The sequence below is a fragment of the Salminus brasiliensis genome, chromosome 14, assembly GCF_030463535.1.
Source record: "Salminus brasiliensis chromosome 14, fSalBra1.hap2, whole genome shotgun sequence".
NCBI classification, from domain to species: Eukaryota; Metazoa; Chordata; class Actinopteri; order Characiformes; family Bryconidae; genus Salminus; species Salminus brasiliensis.
Window position 1 is genome coordinate 16831646 of NC_132891.1, and position 16597 is coordinate 16848242.

The window sequence follows — 16597 nt, forward strand, 5'->3', positions numbered from 1 at the left end:
AAATGTCAACATGAAAATAAAGGCCAAATGCCAATTTTAGAAATTACAGCCTTTTCTGAATTCCCACATTTTAGGTCCAAAATTTGGGACATATTTTGGAAAAAGGAGACATTTGGACACGCTAGATATGAAAAGTAATACTTCTATTTTAACTGTGTCTCTGATTGCAGAATGTAATCCAACCTCTACTTTTAAATCACAAATACAAAAGTATAATCCAGTAAATGCTGAAATTTACATTTTAAATAGCTGCATTCTTTTGACCACTATACAATTACAAAAACAGTAAGCTGAGACAGCTAAGAAAGGAAAACAGAGGCTAAAGCAAATGCTAAAAACAAACAAGGCATCAAAGCCGCAGGCTAGCGGCTACAAGTAACAGCTACAGCTAATCAAAAAGGACATGACAAGAGGTACAGCTGAGAAACGGCAAAGCTAGGGCTAGTGGCTATGCAAATGCTACATGTAAACATTCGGGCAAAGTGGGACAGCACAAAGAAACCAAATACTAGATCTTCAAACTCTGGCTAATGTTCTCTTCAGGCAAAAGACGCAGCCCATGTGACAACCCAGACCTCAACAAGCACAGCATCCATCCAAGCACATAAACAGCCACAGATTTGTTCATCATGCTGAAAGTCCCCACTCCAGCGTGGATACAGTGCAGTCATGGTTAGCTTTGATGTTCAGAGACACTATGCTGTTTGGACGTTCTTCTGTGGATATTAGGGGCTCTAACATGTGCAAGGAACACATTCCAACAGTTGACGGCAAACTAGATGGCTCCATAGACTCATGTTCCATGTTACGTGATATATTCTCATCCTTCTATCAACATTCGTTGGACCAGATAACTTTTTTCCACTCCTTAATGATTTAGTTTAGACGCCCCTGAGTCCACTGGAGACATACCAGTCAGCATCTGCAGCCAACATGGTCTTCAACTAGCTGTTTTCCTGATTACTGCCGCATCCCGAGACAACATTCTGGTCACCGTCGCTGCATTTGGATGTTGTTTTCTAAATGTTTTTCTTGACTCCTCTCAACCACAGGTTCACTGGACTGCTGGTTGCTGGTAGTTTTTTAGTATGGTACCATATTAACACTGATGCTACAAATACTGATAAGCCTGATTTGTACCACACCGCAGTCACCTCAACAATGACTTGCTGGAATGGACAAACCCTTGACACACTGTAGCTGTTCGACTAACTGCCATATGGGAGATGCTAGCCGAGCAGCAACCATCACACCTTTAAAGATTATAATTAAGCACACTTTGCCCACCATTGCACAGTTAAACCTATGCACTTTAACCCGTCCCTGGCAATGAACGCACATTTTCCTGAACAAGGCCTCAATGCTTGTGATTTGTGACTTGTGAGCAGCTGTGATTTGTGTTTTTGTATAGGGCGACAGTGGTGGTTCAAGGCAATGTCGCAAAGGGCCAAATGCAATTTGCAATCTATAATCTAGTGTAAAAAAATAACTCAATTACTCAATTAATATATATATATATATATATATATATAATATTTTTAGGGCCCCTGTCATTCACAGGCCCTTAGAATCGTCCTAACCCCCCCCCCCCCAGGACTGTCCTGTATGATGGTATCTGTAGAGAGATGTGTGTGTGTGTGTGTGTGTGTGTGTGTGTGTGTGTGTGCTAGCCTTAGCAGTAGCCTCCTCTTGGTTCTACATGCACTGTTCAGTGCTGGTTTTGAAACATGTGGACCACGCTTAGTGTTAGCTGAGGCAAGCAAGGAGAACTCTTCTCAAAACCAATACTGGGATAAAGGTCTGGGCGGCTTCAGCTAATAAGACTTGAAGCCAGACCCCCATCACGAGAAGGTGAGGTGAAAGGAGTGGTTTATGGAGTGCGTAATAATGGAGAGAAGGAGGTCCTTCTGCTAAACTTTTAAAAAACTTAAGGAAAGATGTGTGGTGCTCCCGCTGGTAAAACAGAATTTTTATAGTTTCTGAGAACACTTATGGCTGCATGTTTACAGAAGCCAGTTAATTTCATTTTTGAACACTGTATCTAAAATGAATTTGTATATGATATTGATAATATACAGCTATAGAGATGTCCTTATCCTATGCAGATTTAGGTCACAGAAGCGTGTGTGCTTATGGTGTGGGGTTTGCCCATGGCTAGCCAACTTATTTCTTCTTGTTTATTATCAATATTATATAAAGATACATTTTTGAAACAGCATTCAAAAATAAAAATCTGCCTCATGTTAACATGCTGATTTAGACAGTCGGTTTATTGGAGCATCCCATTTTATTATAGTATAGCATTTTATAATAAGACACAAGACACAAGCTATATTTAGCTTTGAGCTAAAACCCATTCACAGAGAGTGTGCTTTTTGTGTCTGCACTTAGTTTTGAGGTAAAGTGATTTTACCAGAGGAGGTAGGGTCTCCCCTTGTTGTGGACCTGCTTGTTTGATATGTATTACACACTGTGCAGTGAGATAACACTCAGAGACTTCAGTCTATATTTAACCCTTAATGTTTAATAGGAGTGTCCCACACATGCTTGAAGCACATGGCGGGGACTGTTTTGGAGTCTGTTTTGGACGCTCTGTCAGGAATCTGCTCTGTAAGCTCTTGTTAATCTCAGCGGTTTCTCCTCTGGAGAGTTCCCCTCCCCTCAGGGCTCCTGTAACCTTTGTACAGCATTAACTCTAAACCCCACCCTCAGTCATCAACAAAGACAAGGCAAACTCTATACGTTGCAGAACCCACCACCAGCCCGTCACATGACCTTGCTTTCTTTGCTTTTACTGTTTGTCTGGAGGACTTTAGTTTTCGCTAGCTGGCAGATTTAGGTCACAGTAGAGTGTGTGTGTGTGTGTGTGTGTGTGTGTGTGTGTGTGTGTGTGTGTGTGTGTGTGTGTGTTTATGGTGTTGGGGTTTGCCCATGGCTAGCCAACTTAGAGGCCTTTGTCTTGGTAGGCCTGCAGAGCGAACTTGCTGGGGAAATGGGTCACTTTAAACATTTTAAAGGAACAGGTTTGTCAAGCTATGCTTTATTAAGCTATGATTATCGGAGCAAAGTCTAGCCCTGGCTACCAGCTTTGCTGATTAAGCAACAGATCTTCGACCCCATAAAAATCTTCTATTTTCCTTCCTCAATAGCAGAGCACTCACAGCCCTTCTACTACTGTAGAAATCCACATATAACGACAGTAGCACCCTCCACAGTGCGATAACACAGTGACACACCCTGAAGTTATCAGTTATCAGAAGGGAGCAGAGGCAGCCCTTAAAACACACACAACATCAACATCATAGCATCACAACCACTCCCAACTTAGCCCAACTTAGCTCTCTCTTGGCTGGACCCTCCATTTTATACTTGTCCCCTCCCTACGGGTCCATGGGGTCCTCCCAAAAGGTCAAGAAAGCGGATGGAGGCGGCCTCTGCCCCTTAACCAATCCCTCCTTGAGGATTCCTGTGTGTGGAAGGGGCTTGATATAAAGATCCCGGCCTCTAGGTTGTGTGGGTACATTCCCTTCCACAAGCCTCTCAGGCTCATAACATGCAGGAAGCAGCTGACCTACTCATCTAACAAAACACAGCTGCTGCTGCTCGCTGAGGAATTTTGTACACCATGGATTGAAGGCACTAAAGGTATGACTACTGATATACAAGTCTGCACCTAAACTACCTCTTTTTAATTAGATAAAGTTTGTAGCAGCTGTGGGTCAACAATGTTGTGACACTCTACTCTCAATGTGCGGTCATGCTGTATTTGCTGTCATGTAGGTTGTATCTCATACTAGGCAGTAGTCTCTGACCTAGCACAGTGCTAACATCAAAGCACAACAGTAGTCTTATATAAGGACAGGGCAGTGGCTAGGTCTCCAGCTTCTTCAACCAAGCTTAAGTCTAGCTCTATGGTATTCATGTTGACTTTGTTTTTTTGTCCCAAATGCATTAGACTAACCTCTATAAAACCTTTTAGGAGGTTGGATAGCTCCATGTCAGTGAGCAAAGGTCTACAACCAAAAGTGCATTCTCAGTCTTGGCCAAAACAAGCGCTCTTCAACCTAAAATAAGGCAAAAAAAGTGTCCTGCTGGAGTTTGGGTCATTGCTAAGCTGCACTCATTGTAGGATTCAGCAATATAGATATGCCATCTCTACTCTGAATGTAGAGATGGCATATCTGTATTGCTGAAAATCATATTCAGACTAATATGAGCAGAAAATCAAATCGATCCTATAACAAAGCTAGCCTGCAATAGCTTACCCATATCCAGTTGTCTGAATGTACAAAGGTTTTCCACCCTTATTGTGTATTATTCCTTTAATTTTCGTTGAAGAGGTGTGCAAGTAGCATGTGCTATTTAACCACAACAGCTAGATTTGGTTGTGTTTATACAGCTACAAGACATTGCATGCATACCGGTCACTTCATTGACCTTACAACAGCACAGTGTTGTATTACGCCATCAGCTGACTGTAAATCATAGGAAATTTGCTTCTATTTCAAACACTGCCCCACCGCTGTCAAAGGCTCTTATTCATGAACGATGTGTTTGGTTAAATATTTTTGTAAAATGAACATAAGCCTTGCTTTGGCATATCTGTGTGAACAATCCCATGTCTGCGTGGAGGAGAGTGTAACCTAAAATCTATGAGTTTACAAACTTTAAGATTTTGTGTTAAAAAATCTAAATGATCAATATCAAAGAAAATAATAATAACAAAACATGGGAAAACAGTGATAATACTAACTGTGCATGTGTCAGCTATTTTACTGAAGTGGACGTACTTCTGTTTAACATTCCCACTAATAATAAGCAAATGATTAGACTATTCTTGTCCCCTTTAGAGTTTAGAGATGTATTTCACAGTTTTTATCCATACAGTAAATCAGTAAACTGCTCCTACTAACTACTGCTTTCCACTTGCTCCAGTTTGTGTTTATTCTTAGAGAACTAAGGGATATAATAATAAGGGAATAAGGGCCAGTGTCTGTTGGTTGGTGGACCAATCCAGATAAAAGAGACTGGTGATGCACATCTATACACAGAAATGTTTTGAAAATGGTTCTTGGATTGGATGGCACTAGGACAGGGGTGTCAAACTGAGCTCATTCCAGGCCACAGTTCTGCCTCACTAAATACATTGCTTCATGATAACACATTAGTCATCAAATAATTAGCAATTTGTTAGTATGTCACACGCCCTTGAAGTCTGTAACAAGGGCTGTGGAGGGTGCAAAGTTGTTTGACGCGATGATGGTGTGAGAATGAGGGTTTATATAGGGCTGAGTGGGAGGGGTTTGGGAGTTTGGGCGTGGATTGTCTCCCAAAATAAAGTTATGTCATAACTCCCTGTTCTAAGAAAATAAATACTAAATTAGTACAGAACCATGACATTACCTTAATCTTAAGATTAATAATCATACATCATTCTCATATTTCACCCTTCCAGCATTGGTGGCATTGTGTTATGGGTCCTAGCCAGTCGGTGGGAATTGGCAATAATTCAATTGATCTTTAGGGGGTAGTTCTTACACCAGTACTCAGGAAATGCCAGATGGTCCAGATTTTTGCTCCAACCCAAGTGTGTGGACCATCTGGGGGTCCATGAAGAGTCAAAAATCCTGCTGTGGCACAAAAAAAACTTTCCAGAACGTTTGTTTTTTAGAAGCGTCCACAAACCATCTGACACTTTACTGTCATCCGCCGCTCAAATACACTTGAAGTCCACACACCCTTAATCTCCCCTTCACAGTCTCATTCTGCTTTTACAGTAAGATAACTATCTAATGGAAGATACCCAAACTACAGCAATTAAAATACATCTACATTTGCCACAAGTCTTGTCCTCTTACAAAAGCAACAACATCACTCCGTTATCTGTCAGCTCTTTCAGTTTATCTACTCTGTAGAGATAGGATTTAAAGACTAATAAGCACAGCCTTTCTCGCTTTAGTACTCTTTAAGGCTACTGCTGGCTGTATTTTGAGGGTCATCAGCAGACTGTTTGCTGATAAACTGTAGCTCTGAGAGGTCTGCGTCATCGGGGATTATGAATCCTTCTGCTATGGCTTTGCACAAAGGCATTAGTGCTCAAGACCAATTCTGTGTTGCCAGGTTAAGGGTTTAGTATTTGAGGCTAAAAGAGTGTTGCATAAATTCTTGCGGCAGTGAAAGCCTTTGTGCAAAATCGTGTCACACTTTATTAATGCAGTCTAGCTATGTAAGCTACAAATGTGCTCCTGAAAAAAATGACACATGAACATGAACATGAACCAGAATCTCAAAGGAATATCTTGTGAAATCCAGGTTATGAAGAATTGAGGCTGTTGAGGCCCTACCCAGTTCCTGATAAAAGGCCATGTAAGGGTATATCCAATGCATAGGGTTATATTTGACAGGAAATATCTAGATCAGGGGACATCAAACAGAGTTGACCTAAGGTCAAATTCTCACAGAGCAAATACTCTTTGGACTAGACACACTGTTTATCAGACATGATCTTTTCGCATATATACTCTTAAATAGACACTGGACACAATGGAAATGAGCACCTTCTTTGCATCGGCTAACACAACAGATGAAACAAGAAGTCTTTAAAATGCCAACCTATCTGCTGTGCATAAGATAGTGAGTGTGTATACACGCAATCAATACTCCATTCATAATCAGATTTCTGCAGGTATATGACTGTTTAAGTGCTCATGTAAACAACATACTCCTGTGGAAGCTCTTTAGCCAAAACATGGCACCACCTCCTCTAAATATAAACTGAGAGGGAACGTGCTACCCTCAGTGTTGATCTTAAAACCAAGAGTGTTAGCTCCACAGCAGATCTGTCAAGTGACTGAACATTTCCAAATGTCTGAAAATAACTTCTTGAACACCTTGAATTTCAGGCTGATTCTCCTGTAGTTTTTACTAACTACAGTAAAACTAATATGTGGTCGGATGAGTGAGGAATCGTGGTCTTTAAGGCCTGCATTATGAAATAAGCTCAACAAAAAATTCCACTGATGCCTTTTTAAGTTCAGCTACATCTATAAAACAGTTTTGTAAGTTTGTACTTCTGCAGCAGGGAGCACTGATCTAGATGCAAGAACATCAGGTTTGGCTTGTGAGCAAGTTTTCTCTGGCCTGAACAAGTCCTCCAGACCTCCTTTCCAGCAAATGATGTGGAATAAAAAGATGATCTCTAAAAAGACACAGCACTACATATTATGTAGAAGTGCATGCAGGGGATTTCTTAAGGCTGGGTGCGGTTACAGACACTTCATAATTCACTGCAGAAATCTGGTCAACCCATTTATATGCATTTGAGTAAAAAGATCCAAGTTTACATGTGTCAGCATCAAAATAAGGTCTAGAAATGCAAGACCTTATGTTTATAAGTAATTGTATTTCTCAGCGCATGTGTTGCCAAATCACGTCCCTTGCCCGATTTGTGCCGAGCATGCGAAGTACAAATTGGCCAATGGATCAGGATCAGGTAGCAAAAATCGTGTCACACTTTATTAATGCAGTCTAGCTATGTAAGCTACAAATGTGCTCCTGAAGAAAATCTGCAGGAATTGTGTGAATCTCAAAGGAATGGTTTCCAATATCTTGTGGAATCCAGGTTATGAAGAATTGAGGCTGCTGAGGCCCTATCCAGTTCCTGATAAAGGGCCATGTGAGGGTATATGTTTATAAGTAATTGTATTTCTCAGCGCATGTGTTGCCAAATCACATCCCTTGCCCGATTTGTGCCGAGCATGCGCAGTACAAATTGGCCAATGGATCAGGATGAGGTAGCGACAGTGGCAGGGCCGCTGTGGTAGTGTTACTGTCCTCGCCTGCTAACTTGACCTCCCTACTCCTCACTAGCTAGCAGGCTAACGCTAGAACTGAGTTAGCACGTTTAGCCACAGCACTTGTGAGACGGTGACAAACTAAATGTGGATGTGGAAACTAAAGGATGTAAGTATTCTTCATCTTGTACATGATGCATGATGTTTACGTCACGTCTTATTCTGTGAGATTATTGGATGGTTGCAAACCAGAACTCTAGGTTACATCTTGACACATGTACATTTTTTTAATCTGTTTACTCAAACCAGATGTCTGAAGTTATAAAATTATGAAGTGTCTGTGATCTCCCCCAGTATTCTGATATCCCCTACATGCACTTCTACATATGTGGAAGAACAGTGTTTCGTGCTATATCTTTTTTAAAGATTCCACATCATTTGCTGAAAAGAAGGTCTGCTGGACTTAGTCCGGAGAAAAGTTGCTCGCAGGCCAAATTGGATGTTCTCGCATTTAGATCTGGAGTCCCTGCTCCAGAGGCACAAGCCTACAAAACTGTTTTGTAGAACTGGTTGAACTTTAAAAGACATCCGTGGATAATTTTGTTGACCTTATTTCATAATGCAGTCCACAGATGTTTTACAGTAATTAAAAAAAAAATGACAGGATAATCAGCCTTGAATTCAAGGGGTTCAAGAAGCTATTTTTAGATATTTGGAAATGTTCAGTGTCAATGTGACAGATCTGCTGTGGAGCTAACACTCTTGGTTTTAAGATCAACACTGAGGGTAGCACGTTCCCTCTTAGTTTATATTTAGAAGAGGTGGTGCTGTGTTTTGGCTAAAGAGCTTCCACAGCACACCCTGCAGAAGTAGGTCAGACTGCCAGTGGGCTACATGCTAAAAAAGGTGCAAGTGGTGAGTAATGTAATGGTAAAATGGTCAGTTAGTTCTCTAAAAGGAAACATAATGTTTTACCTAAGTATGGAGTGGAGGTGTGTGGTAGGAGGGCACTAGACACACAGCTGTAAAAAGTCATGAACGTTCTAACATATATATGTTATCTTCAAACCACACTTATTGAGAACATAGGTACATGAGTACGGGTTTGGTAACTGCAGGCCTACAGCTACAACAGGCAGTAATATAACACCACCAGGACCCTTAGAGGTAATTAGAAAAAAGGAGACACTGTGCAAAGCAAGCTCAGCAGACTCGGCAGATGCTGACACTATGGCCGGAGGATTGAGAGTTCAAATCCTGGGACATGCTGCTTCCATCAGCAGCCAGAACCTGAGAGAGCACAACTGCCCATGTTCTCTATGGATGGGTAGATGGTGCTCTCTCTCCTCATCACTCCCAAAGTGCTGCTGGTCGGCAGGTGACGACTGGCTGCCTAGTGGTGCTGCACTGGCGTCAGTTTAAACAGAGGCAGTTCCTGACTTTACATGGGGTGGAATCCTGGTGAGTGGGTGGGTTAGTTAATTTGGGGAGAACATTGGGTTAAAAAAAGGGTTCTTCAAGTGGTCTTAAGTAATGGCAATGGTTTGTTATATAACCAGGACAACTAAAAGGTTCATTGCCTGGTTAAATTGTTGCAGGGATGCAAGGATGCAAGGAAGAAAGAACTTTATAGATGGTTCTTTATAAAAACCTTTTAAAATAGTTCTATATAGCAGCAAAAGTAGGAGTGTATGTGTTTACAGTTTACTGACATCCTTGGATCTTGAATCAAGAAGGCCTTCAAAGGCTACCTATGAAAATACAGACTTGGTGCTTGAAGGGAATGCTCTCGTGTTTGTTGGTAATCAGGTTCTACTGATGTAACAAAAATTCTTCAAGGAAGCACCAGTATTTTTAGGATCCGCCCAATGACTTAGCAGCTTATAAAGCCACAACACCACCCAGAAAGCATCAGGTATGAGGCAGGACTCCTGAGCTCAAATGTATACAAACAAAACACCCTGCTGAGCTTCTCTGTTATTGTTGTTGGGGAAAATGAAAGTACCATGGTATTATAGCACAGTGATTCCTGGGACTGCTGTGTGGAAGTAAATCCTCCATGTCAAAAAATGTGTTGCTGTGGGCATGACCTAGCTGGAAATGGGGAGACATGAATTTCCGGTTACAGGAATACAGCAACACAGTTCACTGTGAAGAAACAATGTTTTAAAGCTTTCTTTACCGGCTGAACTCCTTTCTCAATACTTTCATAGTCATCCTCCTGTAAGCAGTTGCTAAAACCTGTTTCCACCTCCTAACTGCAGTTAATACTGTCTCTAATACCTTTTTTGTAATTGTAATGGGGCGGGGGGGGCGGGGGAGGGGGTACTGTAGGCGTACTGGTGCAGACGGGCAGAGAGGTCTTCGGCAGCCCTTTGGCACACTTGAGATAAGAGGACATGCACTTATCTAAAATCAACAGCTTTATTTTGTGTCAGTACATCTTTGTCTATTTTTAGCACTGTGTGGGCTCGCGGTTTCTACGCAGTGGAACTTGCCCTGTGTGCTCACTGAATTCGCAGCAAATCAAGGAAAAACACATCCTGTTTTTCTACTCGGATGTGCATATGTCTACAACATGTGCCTAGTTTGCCCAGGTTGCTCTGACAGGGACTCATACGGAGCCTGTTTACATGGGCCTGATAAAGATGACTAAGGGTGTTGTTTGGCTCATGATGTACACTGTGCCCTGCAGTGACATCTTGAAAATGCACACCCTGATCCCTGATGATATCTTCTGATAAGAAGGTTGGTTGTGTTTAGAGCTGCAGGATATCACTTTATTTTCTTTACCAATTTGAAATGTTGAGAATGGACCGATACAGTGCTGATATTTCTACTACAAAACTTTAAAGCTGCATTATGTAACATTTTACCTCAAATTAACAGCTTTACAATCATTGTAATGCTCCACTGATTTGTAATAGGGAGAACAGCGTCTCTAACTGCACTATGGAACTTGGGTGATGCGGGACAGTGCTTGTGAGAACCATATTGTGCAAAATCCTGTAATACTGTTCTACCGTGACAGTCCACATGCTTCTTTCAGTGATGGTTCTGCATCTCTCAACTCTTCCAGAATGTATACAGTGAGTTTTTAAGGATAGCTCAAAGCGCAAATTAAGGCTTATTTATGTTCACCGTTAAATATGGATACGGACGCAGTCTTCTGTTCGTACTCTGCAATTATATATTCTGTATTTGTGCATGTTTTCTGAAAGCTTTCTGAAAGCACAGATTCCGGTATAACTGGAAACTGTGGGGGCAGTGTAGCTAATAGGTCGAGTGAAATGTAACCACTGCCATGTGGACCCAATGAAGAAGAAACTTCAGTCAGAAACGCAACTTATGGTGAACCTTTGTTTAGGCGTTCACACCGCCTCCTCTTTCATCTTTTTAATAGTAAATACATTATTACAACCTCCTCCACCGTCGCCATCTTTATTGTCAGACACGTTGGACTCTGAACTGCCCTCTAGTGCATTTACTGCTTTACATCCATTAAAATCACAACACAATATTTATTGAGATATAAAGTGATTGCATACAAAATGCACCATCAGATTCTTAAAAACTACTATGTAAATACGTTTCCATACTTAGATTGATATTTATTCAAACTGTTCTGCACTCAATCCAATTAAACCAGACTAATTACACTGTTTAAGCACCCACAGACAATATCTCAATACCTCAATAGGCTTAGAAAAGAATAATGAATCACAATAACATGTATCATGATACAAGAAAAAAAAAATATCGCCACATTGCCCATCCCTAGCCCAGAGCAATTAAAAGTAGGCCATCATGTTCAAACACTGCTGTGAGTGTGTGCTACTCTAGGCTAGTACTGATATTGGCCCAAATCCTGAAGTTGTCAGGGTCACTATCAAGCAATCAACCAGCTATAACAAATAAACCAGCTGCCTAATATTATATAGCTCTGACCCGTTGAGGCTTAGACTCCACAAGACCTCTGAAGGGGTCACAGATCCTTTGAGGGATCCCTTGAGCCTCCATGGTTCACATCAATAAGCCTTGCAGCAGTTCACCAGTTGTCCTTCTGTGGATCCCCACTTGTGGTGGGCACTGACCGCTGCATAGCATTTTGGAGATGCTCTTACCCAGTCGTCTAGCCATCGCAATTTGGCCGTAGTCAGAGAGGCTCAGGTCCTTACACTTGCTCATTATTCCTGCTTCCAACGCGTCAACTTGATGGCGCCCACCCATTGACTAGTGCCAATGTAATGATATTATCAATGTTATTGACTTCCCCGGTCAGTGGTTTTAATGTAATGGCTGATTGGTGTATAGGCCTACATATCAGAACAGTTGAGTGTGGAGCATGTCCCTTTTTTTGCAAGGACTGTCCAGGGAAAATGAACATCTGGGATTATTGGAAAATAGCCAGTGAAGCTTTTCCATTCTGTGATGTCAGCGCTGTGGATCTTTTCAAAATAAAAAAGTGTTTATTGCAAAATTATGTAAAATATGTACATAATGTGTAAAGTCTAAAAAACAATGTGCCTGAAAGAAATGACAGTAAATGTAAGGGTTTTCAGTGTAAAAGCAGCTACAGTACCATAGTGGTATTGAACGCTATTCTCCTGTGATATTTGCTACCAGACCTTTTACCTTATTTCTGTAGGATATTTTTACGCTATGTGTTTATATAACCCCTGTCGGGTGATGGTCCTGCTCGGAGCATGGTAAACTAGCTTTTCTAGGAGAGCGCTCATTGACCTTCTCTTTTCTGTATCATGATTAGGTTCCGCAGAGACCATCAGCTGGCAGCATGAGCAGTGTGAACTCTCCAGCCTGTCTGCTGGCGCGCAATCACTTCTACAGGAGTGAGTTACCTGCCCAGTGTTTTTCCTACAGCTGCACTTTGACACGACTGGACTTGTCCACATGAAAACAGCACATAGTGTTCCTTGTAGAGTCTTATGTAAATATGCATGATTTCAGTCATCATATTTTAATGTTGTTTTCAAACTGACTGTGGGATTGCACCCTGAGGAAGAGAGAAATGACAAATAAACACGTAAATAAATAAATAAATACATATGTACAGTCATGTGAAAAAACAGGGCCTTTTTTACATATTTAAACATGTGGACATCCTGATTTTAACAATTAATTTATATATATTTAATAATAATAATAATAAGGTAGAGGTGGTAATATATCTAAACAAATGTTAGGACACCCTATGCCCTAATAGCTGGCATTTCTCCCTTTGGCTAAAATAACCTCAAAAAGACATTTGGGAAATTTCCTATGACCCTTTACCAGTCTCTGACTGATAAATTGACTGGGAGACAGTTGTTCCTCCTCCTCCATGTAGATTACTATCATGGAGAACTTTCCTGGCCCTGCTGCAGCAAAACAGGCCCAAACCAGGACATTTTCACATTACAGCTGATAGAAGGTTCTTGTGCTCAAATGCAGAACTCGCTGGGATGGCAGATTCCCAGGCTTCCCTATGCATCTGCAACATTCTATCTGAAGGCCTCAGAGAGCTCATTTGGATCTTGTTATGGTCATTCCACTAACTTCAACAATCAAGAACCAACCAAACTAAGGCTGCGTCCGAAATGGAAGGCCTCTGCCTCGACACCTTGCTGCCTATGCTGTCTCATGAGTCATTTCCTTGGAAGGCAGCATTGAAATGAGAGTACCTACAACCGAATCACATTTGAGACGCACTTCAAAGACATCAAGGGCGTAACTAATAAAACTGTTAGATATAAAATCCAGAATTCGGCCATTACACTTATAAGTTTTCCCCAGAAATTAAATAGTAATAAATAAGGAAGCATAACTGTAAATAACTTACATTTGTACAGATTGCTGCTCATGTCCAATATGTTGCTTTTTCTCTCAAACAAGCTGGCGGTAGCCCAGAGAATTATGGTATGCGTAAGGCAAGATGAAGGTTCTTTAGTAGGCAGAATTTCGTACAAATATTTGATTCAGACATGACTCTGTACCTTCCTGCCTTCAAATACTGCCTTAGTTGGCAGCATTTATTATGTTTCAGACACAGCCTAAATATCTGAGGTTTAAATAAGAGAAGCTTCTCCAAAATCCTCTCTAATCATCCGCAGCAGATGTGGACCTGATTCTAATTTAAGGCATTTTCAAGTATAAATAAATGCGATGGGGTTCTAATGCTTTCCTCACAAGAAAACTGCATTTCTAATTTACAAATATTTTTAAAAGACATTTTATTTGTTTACATAAATTACTACCATCACATAGTTATTAAAATGAAGATTGAGGTTTTCATGAGGTGTCCTGATTTTGTTTTCATATGACTGTAGATGTGGAATGATGAAAGCCATAGAAAATAAACAATATAATGAACTTTAATGGACAAATGAATGTCCTAACTCTGAACATACTGGTTCATTTCAGAGCATTTCACCAACATTTGTTTGGGCCAGTCAAAATCGAAGGCAGCCCTAAGCGGATTTGTACTCAGCTGCTTCCACTGAGCTGATGATTTTCTGGCCTGGCTTAATGCACAAGTAGCACTTGCTCATGTGCTTGTTTTGTGTGCAGGTGTCGGTCCCTCTGCTAAAATGAAGCCTGTGTTCAGCTTCACACAAAGTCAAGCGTCCGTCTGGGTGACCGCGTCTTCACCTCAAGGTACAGTATAAAGAACACGGATGTAAATATTGGTTCTGAGTATTAATCTCAATTATTACTCAATAATCACTAATCGTGTGAAAACACACCTCACAGCTACTCTGCGATCTAGACAACGAGAACAGCAGGCTAATAAACCAGCTCAGACTCTGACACATGCAGCTGCTCCAGCTGCTGCTGGATATCAGCTACATAGTTGGTTAGCAAGTGAAGCAGCAGACTAGAAGATAAACTCAAATGATAACCCGAAAACAACCTTTCTATAAAATTCATCAAGAGGACCTACCACTGAGACACCACCCTCTTTGAGTGTGTTTGTGATAGCCATTGATTGAAATGAATGTTTAGAGAGAGACAGACACACACGAGACAACCATATTTACCGTTAGTGGTGGACACTAATGGTACAGATGGAATTTGGCCTCCGCCTTTAACCCATCCGGAGCGGTGGGTAGCCATTGCTGCGGTGCCCGTAGAGCAGGGAGTGAAGGACCTTGCTGAAGGGCCGTGGCAGCTTGCAGAACCCAGGTACTGAACCCACAACCCTGTCAATCATGGCCCGGTAACCTTACACCAATCAGCCATCACGTTAAATCCACCTGGCCTAATATTGTGTAGGTCCCCATTGCTCTGCCAAAACAGCTCTTCGAGCCCTTTGGAGATCCTTTAGGTTCTGTAAGTTGACCCTGTTGATTCACTTTTGGTAGACACTAACCACTACGTACCACAAACTACCCACCAGTTGTTCTGGAGATGTTCTGACCCAGTTGTCTAGTTCTAGAAGATATCTAAAAGTTCATCAGTGTTGCTCAAATCACCTGGCAGTAGCTTTAATGTTATGGCTGATTCTTGTGTATGTGTATCAAGGATCAGTTTCACAACTCATAAGTCATTAGGGACCGGATTATGATCAGTCTCTGTCTCTCTGCAGGTATTCCAGGACAAGAGGCCAATAGATGGGTAGTGCAAGTGGTTTTGAGGAATCCAGTACGACCTCCTCCAAACAGCTGAGGCCTGCCGACCAGTAGGAAGTCAAGTAGACCCGCCACATATGGCCGAAAAGACTTGACGCAGTGTTGCAGAGAGAGAGAGAGAGACTCTGCCATTCCTCCTTCAGGACAATGTTTAAAGACGTGATCCAAATGATCTGTGAACATTAAACTCCCTGCTTTCATGAAAAAACTGCAGCTACTTTTGGCCACAATGCATTCCCATCCTTCCTACCCTTCATTTTCCATGCTTTTTCCAGAGGCCTACCCAATCCTACCCTACAACATACTTGTTTTATAAGTATGGCTTATAAAGCACACCGAACAGTGGGGGCTCCTAGCTTCTGGCCCTTTCGCCTAGTCTTCTAGCGTGAACGTGTTGCCAAGCACAGAAGAAGAGGGATGGAAAGAAAAGAAAGACAGCGTCAGCAAAGCCTTTTCCATCTATCCCTCAATCAGCTCTCAGTGACCCGGAAAATCTGCATGCACATGGGAAAAAGAAGGCACTTTGAATTAGGGAGCTGTACAAATACTCTTCCTGCTTTGGTAATATCTGTGCTGTCTGAGTTCTGTTGTGTGTGTGTGTGTGCCTTTGATATAATATGACTACAAAATAAACTGTTCTTCCTTTATTGTCTGTGATGTGTGTCAGTTGAAAACGTTTACCATGTTTATTAATGACTTATACAGTATTCTTAATCATTACTCTACCAGATGGCCACATTCAGATGGCTTTACCAATTAGCTGCATAATATTAAATGTAATAATAAGGCATAAACTTAGTCATTCAGATTATTTTTGGCTTGTTTGGCTTTTAATTAAAATAGTAAGAAATTAGTAGATTTTGGTTTTCTTTTTTTGTTAAGATTTAAGCACATTATATGATAACCACTTCATACCACTGCAACCCTAGTAAAGATATAATTGTTTCAGCTTCAACAGCTACACTAAACCATTTCACTATAAACCACTCATTGCATATCAGCAATTTAATTATACAGAAACATTATAAAATTGAGATTCTCTTTCCTAAAAGGTTCTTGCTTTTTTCAAGAAAGAATCCATAATACATGGCCCTTATGTGGAGGTTCTTAGTCTAAAAAGGTTCTTCTTAACACTCGCATGTTACAAAATACAAAACATGCTTCTTTAAAGAACCA

At 41.1% G+C, this 16597-nt stretch overlaps 1 long non-coding RNA gene across 1 annotated transcript; it reads left to right on the plus strand.

Annotated features, from left to right (window-relative positions):
* The first annotated feature begins 3478 nt into the window (after positions 1–3478).
* LOC140576992 (uncharacterized) lies at positions 3479–16068 on the plus strand. The gene is made up of 4 exons (XR_011981772.1): positions 3479–3645; positions 12562–12643; positions 14361–14447; positions 15379–16068. It is a non-coding gene; the product is annotated as an uncharacterized lncRNA (long non-coding RNA).
* Positions 16069–16597: the final 529 nt, after the last annotated feature.